The sequence below is a fragment of the Alosa pseudoharengus genome, unplaced genomic scaffold (genome assembly GCF_046254945.1).
Source record: "Alosa pseudoharengus isolate Yale_2024_CS ecotype anadromous, Long Island Sound unplaced genomic scaffold, YU_APseudo_1.1 YU_APseudo_1.1_scf_18, whole genome shotgun sequence".
In the NCBI taxonomy this organism is placed as follows: Eukaryota; Metazoa; Chordata; class Actinopteri; order Clupeiformes; family Clupeidae; genus Alosa; species Alosa pseudoharengus.
In genome coordinates, this window is record NW_027468650.1 from 35151136 (window position 1) to 35178360 (window position 27225).

Here is a 27225-nt window from a genome sequence, read left to right on the forward strand (position 1 = left end):
AAGAATGGCATCGACGGTTCGAATCCGGCCTGAAGCACCGTCCGGCAGTTTCCGCGGACTCACGTTGTTTTACGCGATGGTGCCCTCTGCTCAGCGTCTTCCCGATCGCCCGCGACATCTTATGAAGCAGAGAACCTGAGTGTTTGCGTCCTGTTTCTTGTGTTTTTTTACTGAGGGCAATCATATGAATCATTGATATCCATTGCAACATCCAGAGGAGTAAAAAATAATTTTACAAAATAGGGGAATGCCGCGATCAGCGGACTTTGACCTACGCACGCACGCAGTAGCCGGCAGTCACGAGACTCTAATCATGTATAATGAGCACTGCATTAATCAGCGTCTCCGTAGCACACATGGGAAAGGCAGCGCTGTGCTACATAGCACTTTAAGAATGGCATCGCCGGTTCGAATCCGGCCTGAAGCACCGTCCGGCAGTTTCCGTGGTCTCACGTTGTTTTACGCGACGGTGCCCTCTGCTCAGCGTCTTCCCGATCGCCCGCGACATCTTATGAAGCAGAGAACCTGAGTGTTTGTAACTGTTTGCGTCCTGTTTCTTGTGTTTTTTTACTGAGGGCAATCATATGAATCATTGATATCCATTGCAACATCCAGAGGAGTAAAAAATAATTTTACAAAATAGGGGAATGCCGCGATCAGCGGACTTTGACCTACGCACGCACGCAGTAGCCGGCAGTCACGAGACTCTAATCATGTATAATGAGCACTGCATTAATCAGCGTCTCCGTAGCACACATGGGAAAGGCAGCGCTGTCCTACATAGCACGTTAAGAATGGCATCGACGGTTCGAATCCGGCCTGAAGCACCGTCCGGCAGTTTCCGCGGACTCACGTTGTTTTACGCGATGGTGCCCTCTGCTCAGCGTCTTCCCGATCGCCCGCGACATCTTATGAAGCAGAGAACCTGAGTGTTTGCGTCCTGTTTCTTGTGTTTTTTTACTGAGGGCAATCATATGAATCATTGATATCCATTGCAACATCCAGAGGAGTAAAAAATAATTTTACAAAATAGGGGAATGCCGCGATCAGCGGACTTTGACCTACGCACGCACGCAGTAGCCGGCAGTCACGAGACTCTAATCATGTATAATGAGCACTGCATTAATCAGCGTCTCCGTAGCACACATGGGAAAGGCAGCGCTGTGCTACATAGCACTTTAAGAATGGCATCGCCGGTTCGAATCCGGCCTGAAGCACCGTCCGGCAGTTTCCGTGGTCTCACGTTGTTTTACGCGACGGTGCCCTCTGCTCAGCGTCTTCCCGATCGCCCGCGACATCTTATGAAGCAGAGAACCTGAGTGTTTGTAACTGTTTGCGTCCTGTTTCTTGTGTTTTTTTACTGAGGGCAATCATATGAATCATTGATATCCATTGCAACATCCAGAGGAGTAAAAAATAATTTTACAAAATAGGGGAATGCCGCGATCAGCGGACTTTGACCTACGCACGCACGCATGCAGTAGCCGGCAGTCACGAGACTCTAATCATGTATAATGAGCACTGCATTAATCAGCGTCTCCGTAGCACACATGGGAAAGGCAGCGCTGTCCTACATAGCACGTTAAGAATGGCATCGACGGTTCGAATCCGGCCTGAAGCACCGTCCGGCAGTTTCCGCGGACTCACGTTGTTTTACGCGATGGTGCCCTCTGCTCAGCGTCTTCCCGATCGCCCGCGACATCTTATGAAGCAGAGAACCTGAGTGTTTGCGTCCTGTTTCTTGTGTTTTTTTACTGAGGGCAATCATATGAATCATTGATATCCATTGCAACATCCAGAGGAGTAAAAAATAATTTTACAAAATAGGGGAATGCCGCGATCAGCGGACTTTGACCTACGCACGCACGCAGTAGCCGGCAGTCACGAGACTCTAATCATGTATAATGAGCACTGCATTAATCAGCGTCTCCGTAGCACACATGGGAAAGGCAGCGCTGTGCTACATAGCACTTTAAGAATGGCATCGCCGGTTCGAATCCGGCCTGAAGCACCGTCCGGCAGTTTCCGTGGTCTCACGTTGTTTTACGCGACGGTGCCCTCTGCTCAGCGTCTTCCCGATCGCCCGCGACATCTTATGAAGCAGAGAACCTGAGTGTTTGTAACTGTTTGCGTCCTGTTTCTTGTGTTTTTTTACTGAGGGCAATCATATGAATCATTGATATCCATTGCAACATCCAGAGGAGTAAAAAATAATTTTACAAAATAGGGGAATGCCGCGATCAGCGGACTTTGACCTACGCACGCACGCATGCAGTAGCCGGCAGTCACGAGACTCTAATCATGTATAATGAGCACTGCATTAATCAGCGTCTCCGTAGCACACATGGGAAAGGCAGCGCTGTCCTACATAGCACGTTAAGAATGGCATCGACGGTTCGAATCCGGCCTGAAGCACCGTCCGGCAGTTTCCGCGGACTCACGTTGTTTTACGCGATGGTGCCCTCTGCTCAGCGTCTTCCCGATCGCCCGCGACATCTTATGAAGCAGAGAACCTGAGTGTTTGTAACTGTTTGCGTCCTGTTTCTTGTGTTTTTTTACTGAGGGCAATCATATGAATCATTGATATCCATTGCAACACCCAGAGGAGTAAAAAATAATTTTACAAAATAGGGGAATGACGCGATCAGCGGACTTTGACCTACACACGCATGCACGCAGTAGCCGGCAGTCACGAGACTCTAATCATGTATAATGAGCACTACATTAATCAGCGTCTCCGTAGCACACATGGGAAAGGCAGCGCTGTGCTACATAGCACTTTAAGAATGGCATCGCCGGTTCGAATCCGGCCTGAAGCACCGTCCGGCAGTTTCCGCGGACTCACGTTGTTTTACGCGACGGTGCCCTCTGCTCATCGTCTTCCCGATCGCCCGCGACATCTTATGAAGCAGAGAACCTGAGTGTTTGTAACTGTTTGCGTCCTGTTTCTTGTGTTTTTTTACTGAGGGCAATCATATGAATCATTGATATCCATTGCAACACCCAGAGGAGTAAAAAAATATTTTACAAAATAGGGGAATGCCGCGATCAGCGGACTTTGACCTACGCACGCACGCAGTAGCCGGCAGTCACGAGACTCTAATCATGTATAATGAGCACTTCATTAATCAGCGTCTCCGTAGCACACATGGGAAAGGCAGCGCTGTGCTACATAGCACTTTAAGAATGGCATCGCCGGTTCGAATCCGGCCTGAAGCACCGTCCGGCAGTTTCCGCGGACTCACGTTGTTTTACGCGACGGTGCCCTCTGCTCAGCGTCTTCCCGATCGCCCGCGACATCTTATGAAGCAGAGAACCTGGGTGTTTGTAACTGTTTACGTCCTGTTACTTGTGTTTTTTTACTGAGGGCAATCATATGAATCATTGATATCCATTGCAACACCCAGAGGAGTAAAAAATAATTTTACAAAATAGGGGAATGCCGATCAGCGGACTTTGACCTACGCACGCAGGCACGCAGTAGCCGGCAGTCACGAGACTCTAATCATGTATAATGAGCACTGCATTAATCAGCGTCTCCGTTGCACACATGGGAAAGGCAGCGCTGTCCTACATAGCACGTTAAGAATGGCATCGACGGTTCGAATCCGGCCTGAAGCACCGTCCGGCAGTTTCCGCGGACTCACGTTGTTTTACGCGACGGTGCCCTCTGCTCAGCGTCTTCCCGATCGCCCGCGACATCTTATGAAGCAGAGAACCTGAGTGTTTGCGTCCTGTTTCTTGTGTTTTTTTACTGAGGGCAATCATATGAATCATTGATATCCATTGCAACATCCAGAGGAGTAAAAAATAATTTTACAAAATAGGGGAATGCCGCGATCAGCGGACTTTGACCTACGCACGCACGCAGTAGCCGGCAGTCACGAGACTCTAATCATGTATAATGAGCACTGCATTAATCAGCGTCTCCGTAGCACACATGGGAAAGGCAGCGCTGTCCTACATAGCACGTTAAGAATGGCATCGACGGTTCGAATCCGGCCTGAAGCACCGTCCGGCAGTTTCCGCGGACTCACGTTGTTTTACGCGATGGTGCCCTCTGCTCAGCGTCTTCCCGATCGCCCGCGACATCTTATGAAGCAGAGAACCTGAGTGTTTGCGTCCTGTTTCTTGTGTTTTTTTACTGAGGGCAATCATATGAATCATTGATATCCATTGCAACATCCAGAGGAGTAAAAAATAATTTTACAAAATAGGGGAATGCCGCGATCAGCGGACTTTGACCTACGCACGCACGCAGTAGCCGGCAGTCACGAGACTCTAATCATGTATAATGAGCACTGCATTAATCAGCGTCTCCGTAGCACACATGGGAAAGGCAGCGCTGTCCTACATAGCACGTTAAGAATGGCATCGACGGTTCGAATCCGGCCTGAAGCACCGTCCGGCAGTTTCCGTGGTCTCACGTTGTTTTACGCGACGGTGCCCTCTGCTCAGCGTCTTCCCGATCGCCCGCGACATCTTATGAAGCAGAGAACCTGAGTGTTTGTAACTGTTTGCGTCCTGTTTCTTGTGTTTTTTTACTGAGGGCAATCATATGAATCATTGATATCCATTGCAACATCCAGAGGAGTAAAAAATAATTTTACAAAATAGGGGAATGCCGCGATCAGCGGACTTTGACCTACGCACGCACGCATGCAGTAGCCGGCAGTCACGAGACTCTAATCATGTATAATGAGCACTGCATTAATCAGCGTCTCCGTAGCACACATGGGAAAGGCAGCGCTGTCCTACATAGCACGTTAAGAATGGCATCGACGGTTCGAATCCGGCCTGAAGCACCGTCCGGCAGTTTCCGCGGACTCACGTTGTTTTACGCGACGGTGCCCTCTGCTCAGCGTCTTCCCGATCGCCCGCGACATCTTATGAAGCAGAGAACCTGAGTGTTTGTAACTGTTTGCGTCCTGTTTCTTGTGTTTTTTTACTGAGGGCAATCATATGAATCATTGATATCCATTGCAACATCCAGAGGAGTAAAAAATAATTTTACAAAATAGGGGAATGCCGCGATCAGCGGACTTTGACCTACGCACGCACGCAGTAGCCGGCAGTCACGAGACTCTAATCATGTATAATGAGCACTGCATTAATCAGCGTCTCCATAGCACACATGGGAAAGGCAGCGCTGTGCTACATAGCACTTTAACCATGTCATCGCAGGTTCGAATCCGGCCTTAAGCACCGTCCGGCAGTTTCCGTGGTCTCACGTTGTTTTACGCGACGGTGCCCTCTGCTCAGCGTCTTCCCGATCACCCGCGACATCTTATGAAGCAGAGTTTGTAACTGTTTGCGTCCTGTTTCTTGTGCTTTTTTACTGAGGGCAATCATATGAATCATTGATATCCATTGCAACACCCAGAGGAGTAAAAAATAATTTTACAAAATAGGGGAATGCCGCGATCAGCGGACTTTGACCTACGCACGCACGCACGCAGTAGCCGGCAGTCACGAGACTCTAATCATGTATAATGAGCACTGCATTAATCAGCGTCTCCGTAGCACACATGGGAAAGGCAGCGCTGTCCTACATAGCACGTTAAGAATGGCATCGACGGTTCGAATCCGGCCTGAAGCACCGTCCGGCAGTTTCCGCGGACTCACGTTGTTTTACGCGACGGTGCCCTCTGCTCAGCGTCTTCCCGATCGCCCGCGACATCTTATGAAGCAGAGAACCTGAGTGTTTGCGTCCTGTTTCTTGTGTTTTTTTACTGAGGGCAATCATATGAATCATTGATATCCATTGCAACATCCAGAGGAGTAAAAAATAATTTTACAAAATAGGGGAATGCCGCGATCAGCGGACTTTGACCTACGCACGCACGCAGTAGCCGGCAGTCACGAGACTCTAATCATGTATAATGAGCACTGCATTAATCAGCGTCTCCGTAGCACACATGGGAAAGGCAGCGCTGTGCTACATAGCACTTTAAGAATGGCATCGCCGGTTCGAATCCGGCCTGAAGCACCGTCCGGCAGTTTCCGTGGTCTCACGTTGTTTTACGCGACGGTGCCCTCTGCTCAGCGTCTTCCCGATCGCCCGCGACATCTTATGAAGCAGAGAACCTGAGTGTTTGTAACTGTTTGCGTCCTGTTTCTTGTGTTTTTTTACTGAGGGCAATCATATGAATCATTGATATCCATTGCAACATCCAGAGGAGTAAAAAATAATTTTACAAAATAGGGGAATGCCGCGATCAGCGGACTTTGACCTACGCACGCACGCAGTAGCCGGCAGTCACGAGACTCTAATCATGTATAATGAGCACTGCATTAATCAGCGTCTCCGTAGCACACATGGGAAAGGCAGCGCTGTCCTACATAGCACGTTAAGAATGGCATCGACGGTTCGAATCCGGCCTGAAGCACCGTCCGGCAGTTTCCGCGGACTCACGTTGTTTTACGCGATGGTGCCCTCTGCTCAGCGTCTTCCCGATCGCCCGCGACATCTTATGAAGCAGAGAACCTGAGTGTTTGCGTCCTGTTTCTTGTGTTTTTTTACTGAGGGCAATCATATGAATCATTGATATCCATTGCAACATCCAGAGGAGTAAAAAATAATTTTACAAAATAGGGGAATGCCGCGATCAGCGGACTTTGACCTACGCACGCACGCAGTAGCCGGCAGTCACGAGACTCTAATCATGTATAATGAGCACTGCATTAATCAGCGTCTCCGTAGCACACATGGGAAAGGCAGCGCTGTGCTACATAGCACTTTAAGAATGGCATCGCCGGTTCGAATCCGGCCTGAAGCACCGTCCGGCAGTTTCCGTGGTCTCACGTTGTTTTACGCGACGGTGCCCTCTGCTCAGCGTCTTCCCGATCGCCCGCGACATCTTATGAAGCAGAGAACCTGAGTGTTTGTAACTGTTTGCGTCCTGTTTCTTGTGTTTTTTTACTGAGGGCAATCATATGAATCATTGATATCCATTGCAACATCCAGAGGAGTAAAAAATAATTTTACAAAATAGGGGAATGCCGCGATCAGCGGACTTTGACCTACGCACGCACGCAGTAGCCGGCAGTCACGAGACTCTAATCATGTATAATGAGCACTGCATTAATCAGCGTCTCCGTAGCACACATGGGAAAGGCAGCGCTGTCCTACATAGCACGTTAAGAATGGCATCGACGGTTCGAATCCGGCCTGAAGCACCGTCCGGCAGTTTCCGCGGACTCACGTTGTTTTACGCGATGGTGCCCTCTGCTCAGCGTCTTCCCGATCGCCCGCGACATCTTATGAAGCAGAGAACCTGAGTGTTTGCGTCCTGTTTCTTGTGTTTTTTTACTGAGGGCAATCATATGAATCATTGATATCCATTGCAACATCCAGAGGAGTAAAAAATAATTTTACAAAATAGGGGAATGCCGCGATCAGCGGACTTTGACCTACGCACGCACGCAGTAGCCGGCAGTCACGAGACTCTAATCATGTATAATGAGCACTGCATTAATCAGCGTCTCCGTAGCACACATGGGAAAGGCAGCGCTGTGCTACATAGCACTTTAAGAATGGCATCGCCGGTTCGAATCCGGCCTGAAGCACCGTCCGGCAGTTTCCGTGGTCTCACGTTGTTTTACGCGACGGTGCCCTCTGCTCAGCGTCTTCCCGATCGCCCGCGACATCTTATGAAGCAGAGAACCTGAGTGTTTGTAACTGTTTGCGTCCTGTTTCTTGTGTTTTTTTACTGAGGGCAATCATATGAATCATTGATATCCATTGCAACATCCAGAGGAGTAAAAAATAATTTTACAAAATAGGGGAATGCCGCGATCAGCGGACTTTGACCTACGCACGCACGCATGCAGTAGCCGGCAGTCACGAGACTCTAATCATGTATAATGAGCACTGCATTAATCAGCGTCTCCGTAGCACACATGGGAAAGGCAGCGCTGTCCTACATAGCACGTTAAGAATGGCATCGACGGTTCGAATCCGGCCTGAAGCACCGTCCGGCAGTTTCCGCGGACTCACGTTGTTTTACGCGATGGTGCCCTCTGCTCAGCGTCTTCCCGATCGCCCGCGACATCTTATGAAGCAGAGAACCTGAGTGTTTGCGTCCTGTTTCTTGTGTTTTTTTACTGAGGGCAATCATATGAATCATTGATATCCATTGCAACATCCAGAGGAGTAAAAAATAATTTTACAAAATAGGGGAATGCCGCGATCAGCGGACTTTGACCTACGCACGCACGCAGTAGCCGGCAGTCACGAGACTCTAATCATGTATAATGAGCACTGCATTAATCAGCGTCTCCGTAGCACACATGGGAAAGGCAGCGCTGTGCTACATAGCACTTTAAGAATGGCATCGCCGGTTCGAATCCGGCCTGAAGCACCGTCCGGCAGTTTCCGTGGTCTCACGTTGTTTTACGCGACGGTGCCCTCTGCTCAGCGTCTTCCCGATCGCCCGCGACATCTTATGAAGCAGAGAACCTGAGTGTTTGTAACTGTTTGCGTCCTGTTTCTTGTGTTTTTTTACTGAGGGCAATCATATGAATCATTGATATCCATTGCAACATCCAGAGGAGTAAAAAATAATTTTACAAAATAGGGGAATGCCGCGATCAGCGGACTTTGACCTACGCACGCACGCATGCAGTAGCCGGCAGTCACGAGACTCTAATCATGTATAATGAGCACTGCATTAATCAGCGTCTCCGTAGCACACATGGGAAAGGCAGCGCTGTCCTACATAGCACGTTAAGAATGGCATCGACGGTTCGAATCCGGCCTGAAGCACCGTCCGGCAGTTTCCGCGGACTCACGTTGTTTTACGCGATGGTGCCCTCTGCTCAGCGTCTTCCCGATCGCCCGCGACATCTTATGAAGCAGAGAACCTGAGTGTTTGTAACTGTTTGCGTCCTGTTTCTTGTGTTTTTTTACTGAGGGCAATCATATGAATCATTGATATCCATTGCAACACCCAGAGGAGTAAAAAATAATTTTACAAAATAGGGGAATGACGCGATCAGCGGACTTTGACCTACACACGCATGCACGCAGTAGCCGGCAGTCACGAGACTCTAATCATGTATAATGAGCACTACATTAATCAGCGTCTCCGTAGCACACATGGGAAAGGCAGCGCTGTGCTACATAGCACTTTAAGAATGGCATCGCCGGTTCGAATCCGGCCTGAAGCACCGTCCGGCAGTTTCCGCGGACTCACGTTGTTTTACGCGACGGTGCCCTCTGCTCATCGTCTTCCCGATCGCCCGCGACATCTTATGAAGCAGAGAACCTGAGTGTTTGTAACTGTTTGCGTCCTGTTTCTTGTGTTTTTTTACTGAGGGCAATCATATGAATCATTGATATCCATTGCAACACCCAGAGGAGTAAAAAATTATTTTACAAAATAGGGGAATGCCGCGATCAGCGGACTTTGACCTACGCACTGCACGCACGCAGTAGCCGGCAGTCACGAGACTCTAATCATGTATAATGAGCACTACATTAATCAGCGTCTCCGTAGCACACATGGGAAAGGCATCGCTGTGCTACATATCACTTTAAGAATGTCATCGCAGGTTCGAATCCGGCCTGAAGCACCGTCCGGCAGTTTCCGCGGACTCGCGTTGTTTTACGCGACGGTGCCCTCTGCTCAGCGTCTTCCCGATCGCCCGCGACATCTTATGAAGCAGAGAACCTGAGTGTTTGTAACTGTTTGCGTCCTGTTTCTTGTGTTTTTTTACTGAGGGCAATCATATGAATCATTGATATCCATTGCAACACCCAGAGGAGTAAAAAATAATTTTACAAAATAGGGGAATGACGCGATCAGCGGACTTTGACCTACACACGCACGCACGCACGCAGTAGCCGGCAGTCACGAGACTCTAATCATGTATAATGAGCACTACATTAATCAGCGTCTCCGTAGCACACATGGGAAAGGCAGCGCTGTGCTACATAGCACTTTAAGAATGGCATCGCCGGTTCGAATCCGGCCTGAAGCACCGTCCGGCAGTTTCCGCGGACTCACGTTGTTTTACGCGACGGTGCCCTCTGCTCAGCGTCTTCCCGATCGCCCGCGACATCTTATGAAGCAGAGAACCTGGGTGTTTGTAACTGTTTGCGTCCTGTTACTTGTGTTTTTTTACTGAGGGCAATCATATGAATCATTGATATCCATTGCAACACCCAGAGGAGTAAAAAATAATTTTACAAAATAGGGGAATGCCGATCAGCGGACTTTGACCTACGCACGCACGCACGCAGTAGCCGGCAGTCACGAGACTCTAATCATGTATAATGAGCACTGCATTAATCAGCGTCTCCATAGCACACATGGGAAAGGCAGCGCTGTGCTACATAGCACTTTAACCATGTCATCGCAGGTTCGAATCCGGCCTTAAGCACCGTCCGCCAGTTTCCGTGGTCTCACGTTGTTTTACGCGACGGTGCCCTCTGCTCAGCGTCTTCCCGATCACCCGCGACATCTTATGAAGCAGAGTTTGTAACTGTTTGCGTCCTGTTTCTTGTGCTTTTTTACTGAGGGCAATCATATGAATCATTGATATCCATTGCAACACCCAGAGGAGTAAAAAATAATTTTACAAAATAGGGGAATGCCGCGATCAGCGGACTTTGACCTACACACGCACGCACGCACGCAGTAGCCGGCAGTCACGAGACTCTAATCATGTATAATGAGCACTACATTAATCAGCGTCTCCGTAGCACACATGGGAAAGGCATCGCTGTGCTACATATCACTTTAAGAATGTCATCGCAGGTTCGAATCCAGCCTGAAGCACCGTCCGGCAGATTCCGCGGACTCACGTTGTTTTACGCGACGGTGCCCTCTGCTCAGCGTCTTCCCGATCGCCCGCGACATCTTATGAAGCAGAGAACCTGAGTGTTTGTAACTGTTTGCGTCCTGTTTCTTGTGTTTTTTTACTGAGGGCAATCATATGAATCATTGATATCCATTGCAACATCCAGAGGAGTAAAAAATAATTTTACAAAATAGGGGAATGCCGCGATCAGCGGACTTTGACCTACGCACGCACGCAGTAGCCGGCAGTCACGAGACTCTAATCATGTATAATGAGCACTGCATTAATCAGCGTCTCCGTAGCACACATGGGAAAGGCAGCGCTGTGCTACATAGCACTTTAAGAATGGCATCGCCGGTTCGAATCCGGCCTGAAGCACCGTCCGGCAGTTTCCGTGGTCTCACGTTGTTTTACGCGACGGTGCCCTCTGCTCAGCGTCTTCCCGATCGCCCGCGACATCTTATGAAGCAGAGAACCTGAGTGTTTGTAACTGTTTGCGTCCTGTTTCTTGTGTTTTTTTACTGAGGGCAATCATATGAATCATTGATATCCATTGCAACATCCAGAGGAGTAAAAAATAATTTTACAAAATAGGGGAATGCCGCGATCAGCGGACTTTGACCTACGCACGCACGCAGTAGCCGGCAGTCACGAGACTCTAATCATGTATAATGAGCACTGCATTAATCAGCGTCTCCGTAGCACACATGGGAAAGGCAGCGCTGTCCTACATAGCACGTTAAGAATGGCATCGACGGTTCGAATCCGGCCTGAAGCACCGTCCGGCAGTTTCCGCGGACTCACGTTGTTTTACGCGATGGTGCCCTCTGCTCAGCGTCTTCCCGATCGCCCGCGACATCTTATGAAGCAGAGAACCTGAGTGTTTGCGTCCTGTTTCTTGTGTTTTTTTACTGAGGGCAATCATATGAATCATTGATATCCATTGCAACATCCAGAGGAGTAAAAAATAATTTTACAAAATAGGGGAATGCCGCGATCAGCGGACTTTGACCTACGCACGCACGCAGTAGCCGGCAGTCACGAGACTCTAATCATGTATAATGAGCACTGCATTAATCAGCGTCTCCGTAGCACACATGGGAAAGGCAGCGCTGTGCTACATAGCACTTTAAGAATGGCATCGCCGGTTCGAATCCGGCCTGAAGCACCGTCCGGCAGTTTCCGTGGTCTCACGTTGTTTTACGCGACGGTGCCCTCTGCTCAGCGTCTTCCCGATCGCCCGCGACATCTTATGAAGCAGAGAACCTGAGTGTTTGTAACTGTTTGCGTCCTGTTTCTTGTGTTTTTTTACTGAGGGCAATCATATGAATCATTGATATCCATTGCAACATCCAGAGGAGTAAAAAATAATTTTACAAAATAGGGGAATGCCGCGATCAGCGGACTTTGACCTACGCACGCACGCATGCAGTAGCCGGCAGTCACGAGACTCTAATCATGTATAATGAGCACTGCATTAATCAGCGTCTCCGTAGCACACATGGGAAAGGCAGCGCTGTCCTACATAGCACGTTAAGAATGGCATCGACGGTTCGAATCCGGCCTGAAGCACCGTCCGGCAGTTTCCGCGGACTCACGTTGTTTTACGCGATGGTGCCCTCTGCTCAGCGTCTTCCCGATCGCCCGCGACATCTTATGAAGCAGAGAACCTGAGTGTTTGTAACTGTTTGCGTCCTGTTTCTTGTGTTTTTTTACTGAGGGCAATCATATGAATCATTGATATCCATTGCAACACCCAGAGGAGTAAAAAATAATTTTACAAAATAGGGGAATGACGCGATCAGCGGACTTTGACCTACACACGCATGCACGCAGTAGCCGGCAGTCACGAGACTCTAATCATGTATAATGAGCACTACATTAATCAGCGTCTCCGTAGCACACATGGGAAAGGCAGCGCTGTGCTACATAGCACTTTAAGAATGGCATCGCCGGTTCGAATCCGGCCTGAAGCACCGTCCGGCAGTTTCCGCGGACTCACGTTGTTTTACGCGACGGTGCCCTCTGCTCAGCGTCTTCCCGATCGCCCGCGACATCTTATGAAGCAGAGAACCTGAGTGTTTGTAACTGTTTGCGTCCTGTTTCTTGTGTTTTTTTACTGAGGGCAATCATATGAATCATTGATATCCATTGCAACACCCAGAGGAGTAAAAAATTATTTTACAAAATAGGGGAATGCCGCGATCAGCGGACTTTGACCTACGCACTGCACGCACGCAGTAGCCGGCAGTCACGAGACTCTAATCATGTATAATGAGCACTTCATTAATCAGCGTCTCCGTAGCACACATGGGAAAGGCATCGCTGTGCTACATATCACTTTAAGAATGTCATCGCAGGTTCGAATCCGGCCTGAAGCACCGTCCGGCAGTTTCCGCGGACTCGCGTTGTTTTACGCGACGGTGCCCTCTGCTCAGCGTCTTCCCGATCGCCCGCGACATCTTATGAAGCAGAGAACCTGAGTGTTTGTAACTGTTTGCGTCCTGTTTCTTGTGTTTTTTTACTGAGGGCAATCATATGAATCATTGATATCCATTGCAACACCCAGAGGAGTAAAAAATAATTTTACAAAATAGGGGAATGACGCGATCAGCGGACTTTGACCTACACACGCACGCACGCACGCAGTAGCCGGCAGTCACGAGACTCTAATCATGTATAATGAGCACTACATTAATCAGCGTCTCCGTAGCACACATGGGAAAGGCAGCGCTGTGCTACATAGCACTTTAAGAATGGCATCGCCGGTTCGAATCCGGCCTGAAGCACCGTCCGGCAGTTTCCGCGGACTCACGTTGTTTTACGCGACGGTGCCCTCTGCTCAGCGTCTTCCCGATCGCCCGCGACATCTTATGAAGCAGAGAACCTGGGTGTTTGTAACTGTTTGCGTCCTGATACTTGTGTTTTTTTACTGAGGGCAATCATATGAATCATTGATATCCATTGCAACACCCAGAGGAGTAAAAAATAATTTTACAAAATAGGGGAATGCCGATCAGCGGACTTTGACCTACGCACGCACGCACGCAGTAGCCGGCAGTCACGAGACTCTAATCATGTATAATGAGCACTGCATTAATCAGCGTCTCCATAGCACACATGGGAAAGGCAGCGCTGTGCTACATAGCACTTTAACCATGTCATCGCAGGTTCGAATCCGGCCTTAAGCACCGTCCGCCAGTTTCCGTGGTCTCACGTTGTTTTACGCGACGGTGCCCTCTGCTCAGCGTCTTCCCGATCACCCGCGACATCTTATGAAGCAGAGTTTGTAACTGTTTGCGTCCTGTTTCTTGTGCTTTTTTACTGAGGGCAATCATATGAATCATTGATATCCATTGCAACACCCAGAGGAGTAAAAAATAATTTTACAAAATAGGGGAATGCCGCGATCAGCGGACTTTGACCTACACACGCACGCACGCACGCAGTAGCCGGCAGTCACGAGACTCTAATCATGTATAATGAGCACTACATTAATCAGCGTCTCCGTAGCACACATGGGAAAGGCATCGCTGTGCTACATATCACTTTAAGAATGTCATCGCAGGTTCGAATCCAGCCTGAAGCACCGTCCGGCAGATTCCGCGGACTCACGTTGTTTTACGCGACGGTGCCCTCTGCTCAGCGTCTTCCCGATCGCCCGCGACATCTTATGAAGCAGAGAACCTGAGTGTTTGTAACTGTTTGCGTCCTGTTTCTTGTGTTTTTTTACTGAGGGCAATCATATGAATCATTGATATCCATTGCAACATCCAGAGGAGTAAAAAATAATTTTACAAAATAGGGGAATGCCGCGATCAGCGGACTTTGACCTACGCACGCACGCAGTAGCCGGCAGTCACGAGACTCTAATCATGTATAATGAGCACTGCATTAATCAGCGTCTCCGTAGCACACATGGGAAAGGCAGCGCTGTGCTACATAGCACTTTAAGAATGGCATCGCCGGTTCGAATCCGGCCTGAAGCACCGTCCGGCAGTTTCCGTGGTCTCACGTTGTTTTACGCGACGGTGCCCTCTGCTCAGCGTCTTCCCGATCGCCCGCGACATCTTATGAAGCAGAGAACCTGAGTGTTTGTAACTGTTTGCGTCCTGTTTCTTGTGTTTTTTTACTGAGGGCAATCATATGAATCATTGATATCCATTGCAACATCCAGAGGAGTAAAAAATAATTTTACAAAATAGGGGAATGCCGCGATCAGCGGACTTTGACCTACGCACGCACGCAGTAGCCGGCAGTCACGAGACTCTAATCATGTATAATGAGCACTGCATTAATCAGCGTCTCCGTAGCACACATGGGAAAGGCAGCGCTGTCCTACATAGCACGTTAAGAATGGCATCGACGGTTCGAATCCGGCCTGAAGCACCGTCCGGCAGTTTCCGCGGACTCACGTTGTTTTACGCGATGGTGCCCTCTGCTCAGCGTCTTCCCGATCGCCCGCGACATCTTATGAAGCAGAGAACCTGAGTGTTTGCGTCCTGTTTCTTGTGTTTTTTTACTGAGGGCAATCATATGAATCATTGATATCCATTGCAACATCCAGAGGAGTAAAAAATAATTTTACAAAATAGGGGAATGCCGCGATCAGCGGACTTTGACCTACGCACGCACGCAGTAGCCGGCAGTCACGAGACTCTAATCATGTATAATGAGCACTGCATTAATCAGCGTCTCCGTAGCACACATGGGAAAGGCAGCGCTGTGCTACATAGCACTTTAAGAATGGCATCGCCGGTTCGAATCCGGCCTGAAGCACCGTCCGGCAGTTTCCGTGGTCTCACGTTGTTTTACGCGACGGTGCCCTCTGCTCAGCGTCTTCCCGATCGCCCGCGACATCTTATGAAGCAGAGAACCTGAGTGTTTGTAACTGTTTGCGTCCTGTTTCTTGTGTTTTTTTACTGAGGGCAATCATATGAATCATTGATATCCATTGCAACATCCAGAGGAGTAAAAAATAATTTTACAAAATAGGGGAATGCCGCGATCAGCGGACTTTGACCTACGCACGCACGCAGTAGCCGGCAGTCACGAGACTCTAATCATGTATAATGAGCACTGCATTAATCAGCGTCTCCGTAGCACACATGGGAAAGGCAGCGCTGTCCTACATAGCACGTTAAGAATGGCATCGACGGTTCGAATCCGGCCTGAAGCACCGTCCGGCAGTTTCCGCGGACTCACGTTGTTTTACGCGATGGTGCCCTCTGCTCAGCGTCTTCCCGATCGCCCGCGACATCTTATGAAGCAGAGAACCTGAGTGTTTGCGTCCTGTTTCTTGTGTTTTTTTACTGAGGGCAATCATATGAATCATTGATATCCATTGCAACATCCAGAGGAGTAAAAAATAATTTTACAAAATAGGGGAATGCCGCGATCAGCGGACTTTGACCTACGCACGCACGCAGTAGCCGGCAGTCACGAGACTCTAATCATGTATAATGAGCACTGCATTAATCAGCGTCTCCGTAGCACACATGGGAAAGGCAGCGCTGTGCTACATAGCACTTTAAGAATGGCATCGCCGGTTCGAATCCGGCCTGAAGCACCGTCCGGCAGTTTCCGTGGTCTCACGTTGTTTTACGCGACGGTGCCCTCTGCTCAGCGTCTTCCCGATCGCCCGCGACATCTTATGAAGCAGAGAACCTGAGTGTTTGTAACTGTTTGCGTCCTGTTTCTTGTGTTTTTTTACTGAGGGCAATCATATGAATCATTGATATCCATTGCAACATCCAGAGGAGTAAAAAATAATTTTACAAAATAGGGGAATGCCGCGATCAGCGGACTTTGACCTACGCACGCACGCATGCAGTAGCCGGCAGTCACGAGACTCTAATCATGTATAATGAGCACTGCATTAATCAGCGTCTCCGTAGCACACATGGGAAAGGCAGCGCTGTCCTACATAGCACGTTAAGAATGGCATCGACGGTTCGAATTCGGCCTGAAGCACCGTCCGGCAGTTTCCGCGGACTCACGTTGTTTTACGCGATGGTGCCCTCTGCTCAGCGTCTTCCCGATCGCCCGCGACATCTTATGAAGCAGAGAACCTGAGTGTTTGTAACTGTTTGCGTCCTGTTTCTTGTGTTTTTTTACTGAGGGCAATCATATGAATCATTGATATCCATTGCAACACCCAGAGGAGTAAAAAATAATTTTACAAAATAGGGGAATGACGCGATCAGCGGACTTTGACCTACACACGCATGCACGCAGTAGCCGGCAGTCACGAGACTCTAATCATGTATAATGAGCACTACATTAATCAGCGTCTCCGTAGCACACATGGGAAAGGCAGCGCTGTGCTACATAGCACTTTAAGAATGGCATCGCCGGTTCGAATCCGGCCTGAAGCACCGTCCGGCAGTTTCCGCGGACTCACGTTGTTTTACGCGACGGTGCCCTCTGCTCAGCGTCTTCCCGATCGCCCGCGACATCTTATGAAGCAGAGAACCTGAGTGTTTGTAACTGTTTGCGTCCTGTTTCTTGTGTTTTTTTACTGAGGGCAATCATATGAATCATTGATATCCATTGCAACACCCAGAGGAGTAAAAAATTATTTTACAAAATAGGGGAATGCCGCGATCAGCGGACTTTGACCTACGCACTGCACGCACGCAGTAGCCGGCAGTCACGAGACTCTAATCATGTATAATGAGCACTACATTAATCAGCGTCTCCGTAGCACACATGGGAAAGGCAGCGCTGTGCTACATAGCACTTTAAGAATGGCATCGCCGGTTCGAATCCGGCCTGAAGCACCGTTCGGCAGTTTCCGTGGTCTCACGTTGTTTTACGCGACGGTGCCCTCTGCTCAGCGTCTTCCCGATCGCCCGCGACATCTTATGAAGCAGAGAACCTGAGTGTTTGTAACTGTTTGCGTCCTGTTTCTTGTGTTTTTTTACTGAGGGCAATCATATGAATCATTGATATCCATTGCAACATCCAGAGGAGTAAAAAATAATTTTACAAAATAGGGGAATGCCGCGATCAGCGGACTTTGACCTACGCACGCACGCAGTAGCCGGCAGTCACGAGACTCTAATCATGTATAATGAGCACTGCATTAATCAGCGTCTCCGTAGCACACATGGGAAAGGCAGCGCTGTCCTACATAGCACGTTAAGAATGGCATCGACGGTTCGAATCCGGCCTGAAGCACCGTCCGGCAGTTTCCGCGGACTCACGTTGTTTTACGCGATGGTGCCCTCTGCTCAGCGTCTTCCCGATCGCCCGCGACATCTTATGAAGCAGAGAACCTGAGTGTTTGCGTCCTGTTTCTTGTGTTTTTTTACTGAGGGCAATCATATGAATCATTGATATCCATTGCAACATCCAGAGGAGTAAAAAATAATTTTACAAAATAGGGGAATGCCGCGATCAGCGGACTTTGACCTACGCACGCACGCAGTAGCCGGCAGTCACGAGACTCTAATCATGTATAATGAGCACTGCATTAATCAGCGTCTCCGTAGCACACATGGGAAAGGCAGCGCTGTGCTACATAGCACTTTAAGAATGGCATCGCCGGTTCGAATCCGGCCTGAAGCACCGTCCGGCAGTTTCCGTGGTCTCACGTTGTTTTACGCGACGGTGCCCTCTGCTCAGCGTCTTCCCGATCGCCCGCGACATCTTATGAAGCAGAGAACCTGAGTGTTTGTAACTGTTTGCGTCCTGTTTCTTGTGTTTTTTTACTGAGGGCAATCATATGAATCATTGATATCCATTGCAACATCCAGAGGAGTAAAAAATAATTTTACAAAATAGGGGAATGCCGCGATCAGCGGACTTTGACCTACGCACGCACGCATGCAGTAGCCGGCAGTCACGAGACTCTAATCATGTATAATGAGCACTGCATTAATCAGCGTCTCCGTAGCACACATGGGAAAGGCAGCGCTGTCCTACATAGCACGTTAAGAATGGCATCGACGGTTCGAATCCGGCCTGAAGCACCGTCCGGCAGTTTCCGCGGACTCACGTTGTTTTACGCGATGGTGCCCTCTGCTCAGCGTCTTCCCGATCGCCCGCGACATCTTATGAAGCAGAGAACCTGAGTGTTTGTAACTGTTTGCGTCCTGTTTCTTGTGTTTTTTTACTGAGGGCAATCATATGAATCATTGATATCCATTGCAACACCCAGAGGAGTAAAAAATAATTTTACAAAATAGGGGAATGACGCGATCAGCGGACTTTGACCTACACACGCATGCACGCAGTAGCCGGCAGTCACGAGACTCTAATCATGTATAATGAGCACTACATTAATCAGCGTCTCCGTAGCACACATGGGAAAGGCAGCGCTGTGCTACATAGCACTTTAAGAATGGCATCGCCGGTTCGAATCCGGCCTGAAGCACCGTCCGGCAGTTTCCGCGGACTCACGTTGTTTTACGCGACGGTGCCCTCTGCTCAGCGTCTTCCCGATCGCCCGCGACATCTTATGAAGCAGAGAACCTGAGTGTTTGTAACTGTTTGCGTCCTGTTTCTTGTGTTTTTTTACTGAGGGCAATCATATGAATCATTGATATCCATTGCAACACCCAGAGGAGTAAAAAAATATTTTACAAAATAGGGGAATGCCGCGATCAGCGGACTTTGACCTACGCACTGCACGCACGCAGTAGCCGGCAGTCACGAGACTCTAATCATGTATAATGAGCACTACATTAATCAGCGTCTCCGTAGCACACATGGGAAAGGCAGCGCTGTGCTACATAGCACTTTAAGAATGGCATCGCCGGTTCGAATCCGGCCTGAAGCACCGTCCGGCAGTTTCCGTGGTCTCACGTTGTTTTACGCGACGGTGCCCTCTGCTCAGCGTCTTCCCGATCGCCCGCGACATCTTATGAAGCAGAGAACCTGAGTGTTTGTAACTGTTTGCGTCCTGTTTCTTGTGTTTTTTTACTGAGGGCAATCATATGAATCATTGATATCCATTGCAACATCCAGAGGAGTAAAAAATAATTTTACAAAATAGGGGAATGCCGCGATCAGCGGACTTTGACCTACGCACGCACGCAGTAGCCGGCAGTCACGAGACTCTAATCATGTATAATGAGCACTGCATTAATCAGCGTCTCCGTAGCACACATGGGAAAGGCAGCGCTGTCCTACATAGCACGTTAAGAATGGCATCGACGGTTCGAATCCGGCCTGAAGCACCGTCCGGCAGTTTCCGCGGACTCACGTTGTTTTACGCGATGGTGCCCTCTGCTCAGCGTCTTCCCGATCGCCCGCGACATCTTATGAAGCAGAGAACCTGAGTGTTTGCGTCCTGTTTCTTGTGTTTTTTTACTGAGGGCAATCATATGAATCATTGATATCCATTGCAACATCCAGAGGAGTAAAAAATAATTTTACAAAATAGGGGAATGCCGCGATCAGCGGACTTTGACCTACGCACGCACGCAGTAGCCGGCAGTCACGAGACTCTAATCATGTATAATGAGCACTGCATTAATCAGCGTCTCCGTAGCACACATGGGAAAGGCAGCGCTGTGCTACATAGCACTTTAAGAATGGCATCGCCGGTTCGAATCCGGCCTGAAGCACCGTCCGGCAGTTTCCGTGGTCTCACGTTGTTTTACGCGACGGTGCCCTCTGCTCAGCGTCTTCCCGATCGCCCGCGACATCTTATGAAGCAGAGAACCTGAGTGTTTGTAACTGTTTGCGTCCTGTTTCTTGTGTTTTTTTACTGAGGGCAATCATATGAATCATTGATATCCATTGCAACATCCAGAGGAGTAAAAAATAATTTTACAAAATAGGGGAATGCAGCGATCAGCGGACTTTGACCTACGCACGCACGCATGCAGTAGCCGGCAGTCACGAGACTCTAATCATGTATAATGAGCACTGCATTAATCAGCGTCTCCGTAGCACACATGGGAAAGGCAGCGCTGTCCTACATAGCACGTTAAGAATGGCATCGACGGTTCGAATCCGGCCTGAAGCACCGTCCGGCAGTTTCCGCGGACTCACGTTGTTTTACGCGAGGGTGCCCTCTGCTCAGCGTCTTCCCGATCGCCCGCGACATCTTATGAAGCAGAGAACCTGAGTGTTTGTAACTGTTTGCGTCCTGTTTCTTGTGTTTTTTTACTGAGGGCAATCATATGAATCATTGATATCCATTGCAACACCCAGAGGAGTAAAAAATAATTTTACAAAATAGGGGAATGACGCGATCAGCGGACTTTGACCTACACACGCATGCACGCAGTAGCCGGCAGTCACGAGACTCTAATCATGTATAATGAGCACTACATTAATCAGCGTCTCCGTAGCACACATGGGAAAGGCAGCGCTGTGCTACATAGCACTTTAAGAATGGCATCGCCGGTTCGAATCCGGCCTGAAGCACCGTCCGGCAGTTTCCGCGGACTCACGTTGTTTTACGCGACGGTGCCCTCTGCTCAGCGTCTTCCCGATCGCCCGCGACATCTTATGAAGCAGAGAACCTGAGTGTTTGTAACTGTTTGCGTCCTGTTTCTTGTGTTTTTTTACTGAGGGCAATCATATGAATCATTGATATCCATTGCAACACCCAGAGGAGTAAAAAATTATTTTACAAAATAGGGGAATGCCGCGATCAGCGGACTTTGACCTACGCACTGCACGCACGCAGTAGCCGGCAGTCACGAGACTCTAATCATGTATAATGAGCACTTCATTAATCAGCGTCTCCGTAGCACACATGGGAAAGGCATCGCTGTGCTACATATCACTTTAAGAATGTCATCGCAGGTTCGAATCCGGCCTGAAGCACCGTCCGGCAGTTTCCGCGGACTCGCGTTGTTTTACGCGACGGTGCCCTCTGCTCAGCGTCTTCCCGATCGCCCGCGACATCTTATGAAGCAGAGAACCTGAGTGTTTGTAACTGTTTGCGTCCTGTTTCTTGTGTTTTTTTACTGAGGGCAATCATATGAATCATTGATATCCATTGCAACACCCAGAGGAGTAAAAAATAATTTTACAAAATAGGGGAATGACGCGATCAGCGGACTTTGACCTACACACGCACGCACGCACGCAGTAGCCGGCAGTCACGAGACTCTAATCATGTATAATGAGCACTACATTAATCAGCGTCTCCGTAGCACACATGGGAAAGGCAGCGCTGTGCTACATAGCACTTTAAGAATGGCATCGCCGGTTCGAATCCGGCCTGAAGCACCGTCCGGCAGTTTCCGCGGACTCACGTTGTTTTACGCGACGGTGCCCTCTGCTCAGCGTCTTCCCGATCGCCCGCGACATCTTATGAAGCAGAGAACCTGGGTGTTTGTAACTGTTTGCGTCCTGTTACTTGTGTTTTTTTACTGAGGGCAATCATATGAATCATTGATATCCATTGCAACACCCAGAGGAGTAAAAAATAATTTTACAAAATAGGGGAATGCCGATCAGCGGACTTTGACCTACGCACGCACGCACGCAGTAGCCGGCAGTCACGAGACTCTAATCATGTATAATGAGCACTGCATTAATCAGCGTCTCCATAGCACACATGGGAAAGGCAGCGCTGTGCTACATAGCACTTTAACCATGTCATCGCAGGTTCGAATCCGGCCTTAAGCACCGTCCGCCAGTTTCCGTGGTCTCACGTTGTTTTACGCGACGGTGCCCTCTGCTCAGCGTCTTCCCGATCACCCGCGACATCTTATGAAGCAGAGTTTGTAACTGTTTGCGTCCTGTTTCTTGTGCTTTTTTACTGAGGGCAATCATATGAATCATTGATATCCATTGCAACACCCAGAGGAGTAAAAAATAATTTTACAAAATAGGGGAATGCCGCGATCAGCGGACTTTGACCTACACACGCACGCACGCACGCAGTAGCCGGCAGTCACGAGACTCTAATCATGTATAATGAGCACTACATTAATCAGCGTCTCCGTAGCACACATGGGAAAGGCATCGCTGTGCTACATATCACTTTAAGAATGTCATCGCAGGTTCGAATCCAGCCTGAAGCACCGTCCGGCAGATTCCGCGGACTCACGTTGTTTTACGCGACGGTGCCCTCTGCTCAGCGTCTTCCCGATCGCCCGCGACATCTTATGAAGCAGAGAACCTGAGTGTTTGTAACTGTTTGCGTCCTGTTTCTTGTGTTTTTTTACTGAGGGCAATCATATGAATCATTGATATCCATTGCAACATCCAGAGGAGTAAAAAATAATTTTACAAAATAGGGGAATGCCGCGATCAGCGGACTTTGACCTACGCACGCACGCACGCAGTAGCCGGCAGTCACGAGACTCTAATCATGTATAATGAGCACTGCATTAATCAGCGTCTCCGTAGCACACATGGGAAAGGCAGCGCTGTGCTACATAGCACTTTAAGAATGGCATCGCCGGTTCGAATCCGGCCTGAAGCACCGTCCGGCAGTTTCCGCTGACTCACGTTGTTTTACGTGACGGTGCCCTCTGCTCAGCGTCTTCCCGATCGCCCGCGACATCTTATGAAGCAGAGAACCTGAGTGTTTGTAACTGTTTGCGTCCTGTTTCTTGTGTTTTTTTACTGAGGGCAATCATATGAATCATTGATATCCATTGCAACACCCAGAGGAGTAAAAAAATATTTTACAAAATAGGGGAATGCCGCGATCAGCGGACTTTGACCTACGCACGCACGCAGTAGCCGGCAGTCACGAGACTCTAATCATGTATAATGAGCACTTCATTAATCAGCGTCTCCGTAGCACACATGGGAAAGGCAGCGCTGTGCTACATAGCACTTTAAGAATGGCATCGCCGGTTCGAATCCGGCCTGAAGCACCGTCCGGCAGTTTCCGCGGACTCACGTTGTTTTACGCGATGGTGCCCTCTGCTCAGCGTCTTCCCGATCGCCCGCGACATCTTATGAAGCAGAGAACCTGAGTGTTTGTAACTGTTTGCGTCCTGTTTCTTGTGTTTTTTTACTGAGGGCAATCATATGAATCATTGATATCCATTGCAACACCCAGAGGAGTAAAAAATAATTTTACAAAATAGGGGAATGCCGCGATCAGCGGACTTTGACCTACACACGCACGCACGCACGCAGTAGCCGGCAGTCACGAGACTCTAATCATGTATAATGAGCACTACATTAATCAGCGTCTCCGTAGCACACATGGGAAAGGCATCGCTGTGCTACATATCACTTTAAGAATGTCATCGCAGGTTCGAATCCAGCCTGAAGCACCGTCCGGCAGATTCCGCGGACTCACGTTGTTTTACGCGACGGTGCCCTCTGCTCAGCGTCTTCCCGATCGCCCGCGACATCTTATGAAGCAGAGAACCTGAGTGTTTGTAACTGTTTGCGTCCTGTTTCTTGTGTTTTTTTACTGAGGGCAATCATATGAATCATTGATATCCATTGCAACATCCAGAGGAGTAAAAAATAATTTTACAAAATAGGGGAATGCCGCGATCAGCGGACTTTGACCTACGCACGCACGCACGCAGTAGCCGGCAGTCACGAGACTCTAATCATGTATAATGAGCACTGCATTAATCAGCGTCTCCGTAGCACACATGGGAAAGGCAGCGCTGTGCTACATAGCACTTTAAGAATGGCATCGCCGGTTCGAATCCGGCCTGAAGCACCGTCCGGCAGTTTCCGCTGACTCACGTTGTTTTAAGTGACGGTGCCCTCTGCTCAGCGTCTTCCCGATCGCCCGCGACATCTTATGAAGCAGAGAACCTGAGTGTTTGTAACTGTTTGCGTCCTGTTTCTTGTGTTTTTTTACTGAGGGCAATCATATGAATCATTGATATCCATTGCAACACCCAGAGGAGTAAAAAAATATTTTACAAAATAGGGGAATGCCGCGATCAGCGGACTTTGACCTACGCACGCACGCAGTAGCCGGCAGTCACGAGACTCTAATCATGTATAATGAGCACTTCATTAATCAGCGTCTCCGTAGCACACATGGGAAAGGCAGCGCTGTGCTACATAGCACTTTAAGAATGGCATCGCCGGTTGGAATCCGGCCTGAAGCACCGTCCGGCAGTTTCCGCGGACTCACGTTGTTTTACGCGACGGTGCCCTCTGCTCAGCGTCTTCCCGATCGCCCGCGACATCTTATGAAGCAGAGAACCTGGGTGTTTGTAACTGTTTGCGTCCTGTTACTTGTGTTTTTTTACTGAGGGCAATCATATGAATCATTGATATCCATTGCAACACCCAGAGGAGTAAAAAATAATTTTACAAAATAGGGGAATGCCGATCAGCGGACTTTGACCTACGCACGCACGCACGCAGTAGCCGGCAGTCACGAGACTCTAATCATGTATAATGAGCAGTGCATCAATCAGCGTCTCCATAGCACACATGGGAAAGGCAGCGCTGTGCTACATAGCACTTTAACCATGTCATCGCAGGTTCGAATCCGGCCTTAAGCACCGTCCGCCAGTTTCCGTGGTCTCACGTTGTTTTACGCGACGGTGCCCTCTGCTCAGCGTCTTCCCGATCACCCGCGACATCTTATGAAGCAGAGTTTGTAACTGTTTGCGTCCTGTTTCTTGTGCTTTTTTACTGAGGGCAATCATATGAATCATTGATATCCATTGCAACACCCAGAGGAGTAAAAAATAATTTTACAAAATAGGGGAATGCCGCGATCAGCGGACTTTGACCTACACACGCACGCACGCACGCAGTAGCCGGCAGTCACGAGACTCTAATCATGTATAATGAGCACTACATTAATCAGCGTCTCCGTAGCACACATGGGAAAGGCATCGCTGTGCTACATATCACTTTAAGAATGTCATCGCAGGTTCGAATCCAGCCTGAAGCACCGTCCGGCAGATTCCGCGGACTCACGTTGTTTTACGCGACGGTGCCCTCTGCTCAGCGTCTTCCCGATCGCCCGCGACATCTTATGAAGCAGAGAACCTGAGTGTTTGTAACTGTTTGCGTCCTGTTTCTTGTGTTTTTTTACTGAGGGCAATCATATGAATCATTGATATCCATTGCAACATCCAGAGGAGTAAAAAATAATTTTACAAAATAGGGGAATGCCGCGATCAGCGGACTTTGACCTACGCACGCACGCACGCAGTAGCCGGCAGTCACGAGACTCTAATCATGTATAATGAGCACTGCATTAATCAGCGTCTCCGTAGCACACATGGGAAAGGCAGCGCTGTGCTACATAGCACTTTAAGAATGGCATCGCCGGTTCGAATCCGGCCTGAAGCACCGTCCGGCAGTTTCCGCTGACTCACGTTGTTTTACGTGACGGTGCCCTCTGCTCAGCGTCTTCCCGATCGCCCGCGACATCTTATGAAGCAGAGAACCTGAGTGTTTGCGTCCTGTTTCTTGTGTTTTTTTACTGAGGGCAATCATATGAATCATTGATATCCATTGCAACATCCAGAGGAGTAAAAAATAATTTTACAAAATAGGGGAATGCCGCGATCAGCGGACTTTGACCTACGCACGCACGCACGCAGTAGCCGGCAGTCACGAGACTCTAATCATGTATAATGAGCACTGCATTAATCAGCGTCTCCGTAGCACACATGGGAAAGGCAGCGCTGTCCTACATAGCACGTTAAGAATGGCATCGACGGTTCGAATCCGGCCTGAAGCACCGTCCGGCAGTTTCCGCGGACTCACGTTGTTTTACGCGATGGTGCCCTCTGCTCAGCGTCTTCCCGATCGCCCGCGACATCTTATGAAGCAGAGAACCTGAGTGTTTGCGTCCTGTTTCTTGTGTTTTTTTACTGAGGGCAATCATATGAATCATTGATATCCATTGCAACATCCAGAGGAGTAAAAAATAATTTTACAAAATAGGGGAATGCCGCGATCAGCGGACTTTGACCTACGCACGCACGCAGTAGCCGGCAGTCACGAGACTCTAATCATGTATAATGAGCACTGCATTAATCAGCGTCTCCGTAGCACACATGGGAAAGGCAGCGCTGTCCTACATAGCACGTTAAGAATGGCATCGACGGTTCGAATCCGGCCTGAAGCACCGTCCGGCAGTTTACGCGGACTCACGTTGTTTTACGCGATGGTGCCCTCTGCTCAGCGTCTTCCCGATCGCCCGCGACATCTTATGAAGCAGAGAACCTGAGTGTTTGCGTCCTGTTTCTTGTGTTTTTTTACTGAGGGCAATCATATGAATCATTGATATCCATTGCAACATCCAGAGGAGTAAAAAATAATTTTACAAAATAGGGGAATGCCGCGATCAGCGGACTTTGACCTACGCACGCACGCAGTAGCCGGCAGTCACGAGACTCTAATCATGTATAATGAGCACTGCATTAATCAGCGTCTCCGTAGCACACATGGGAAAGGCAGCGCTGTGCTACATAGCACTTTAAGAATGGCATCGCCGGTTCGAATCCGGCCTGAAGCACCGTCCGGCAGTTTCCGTGGTCTCACGTT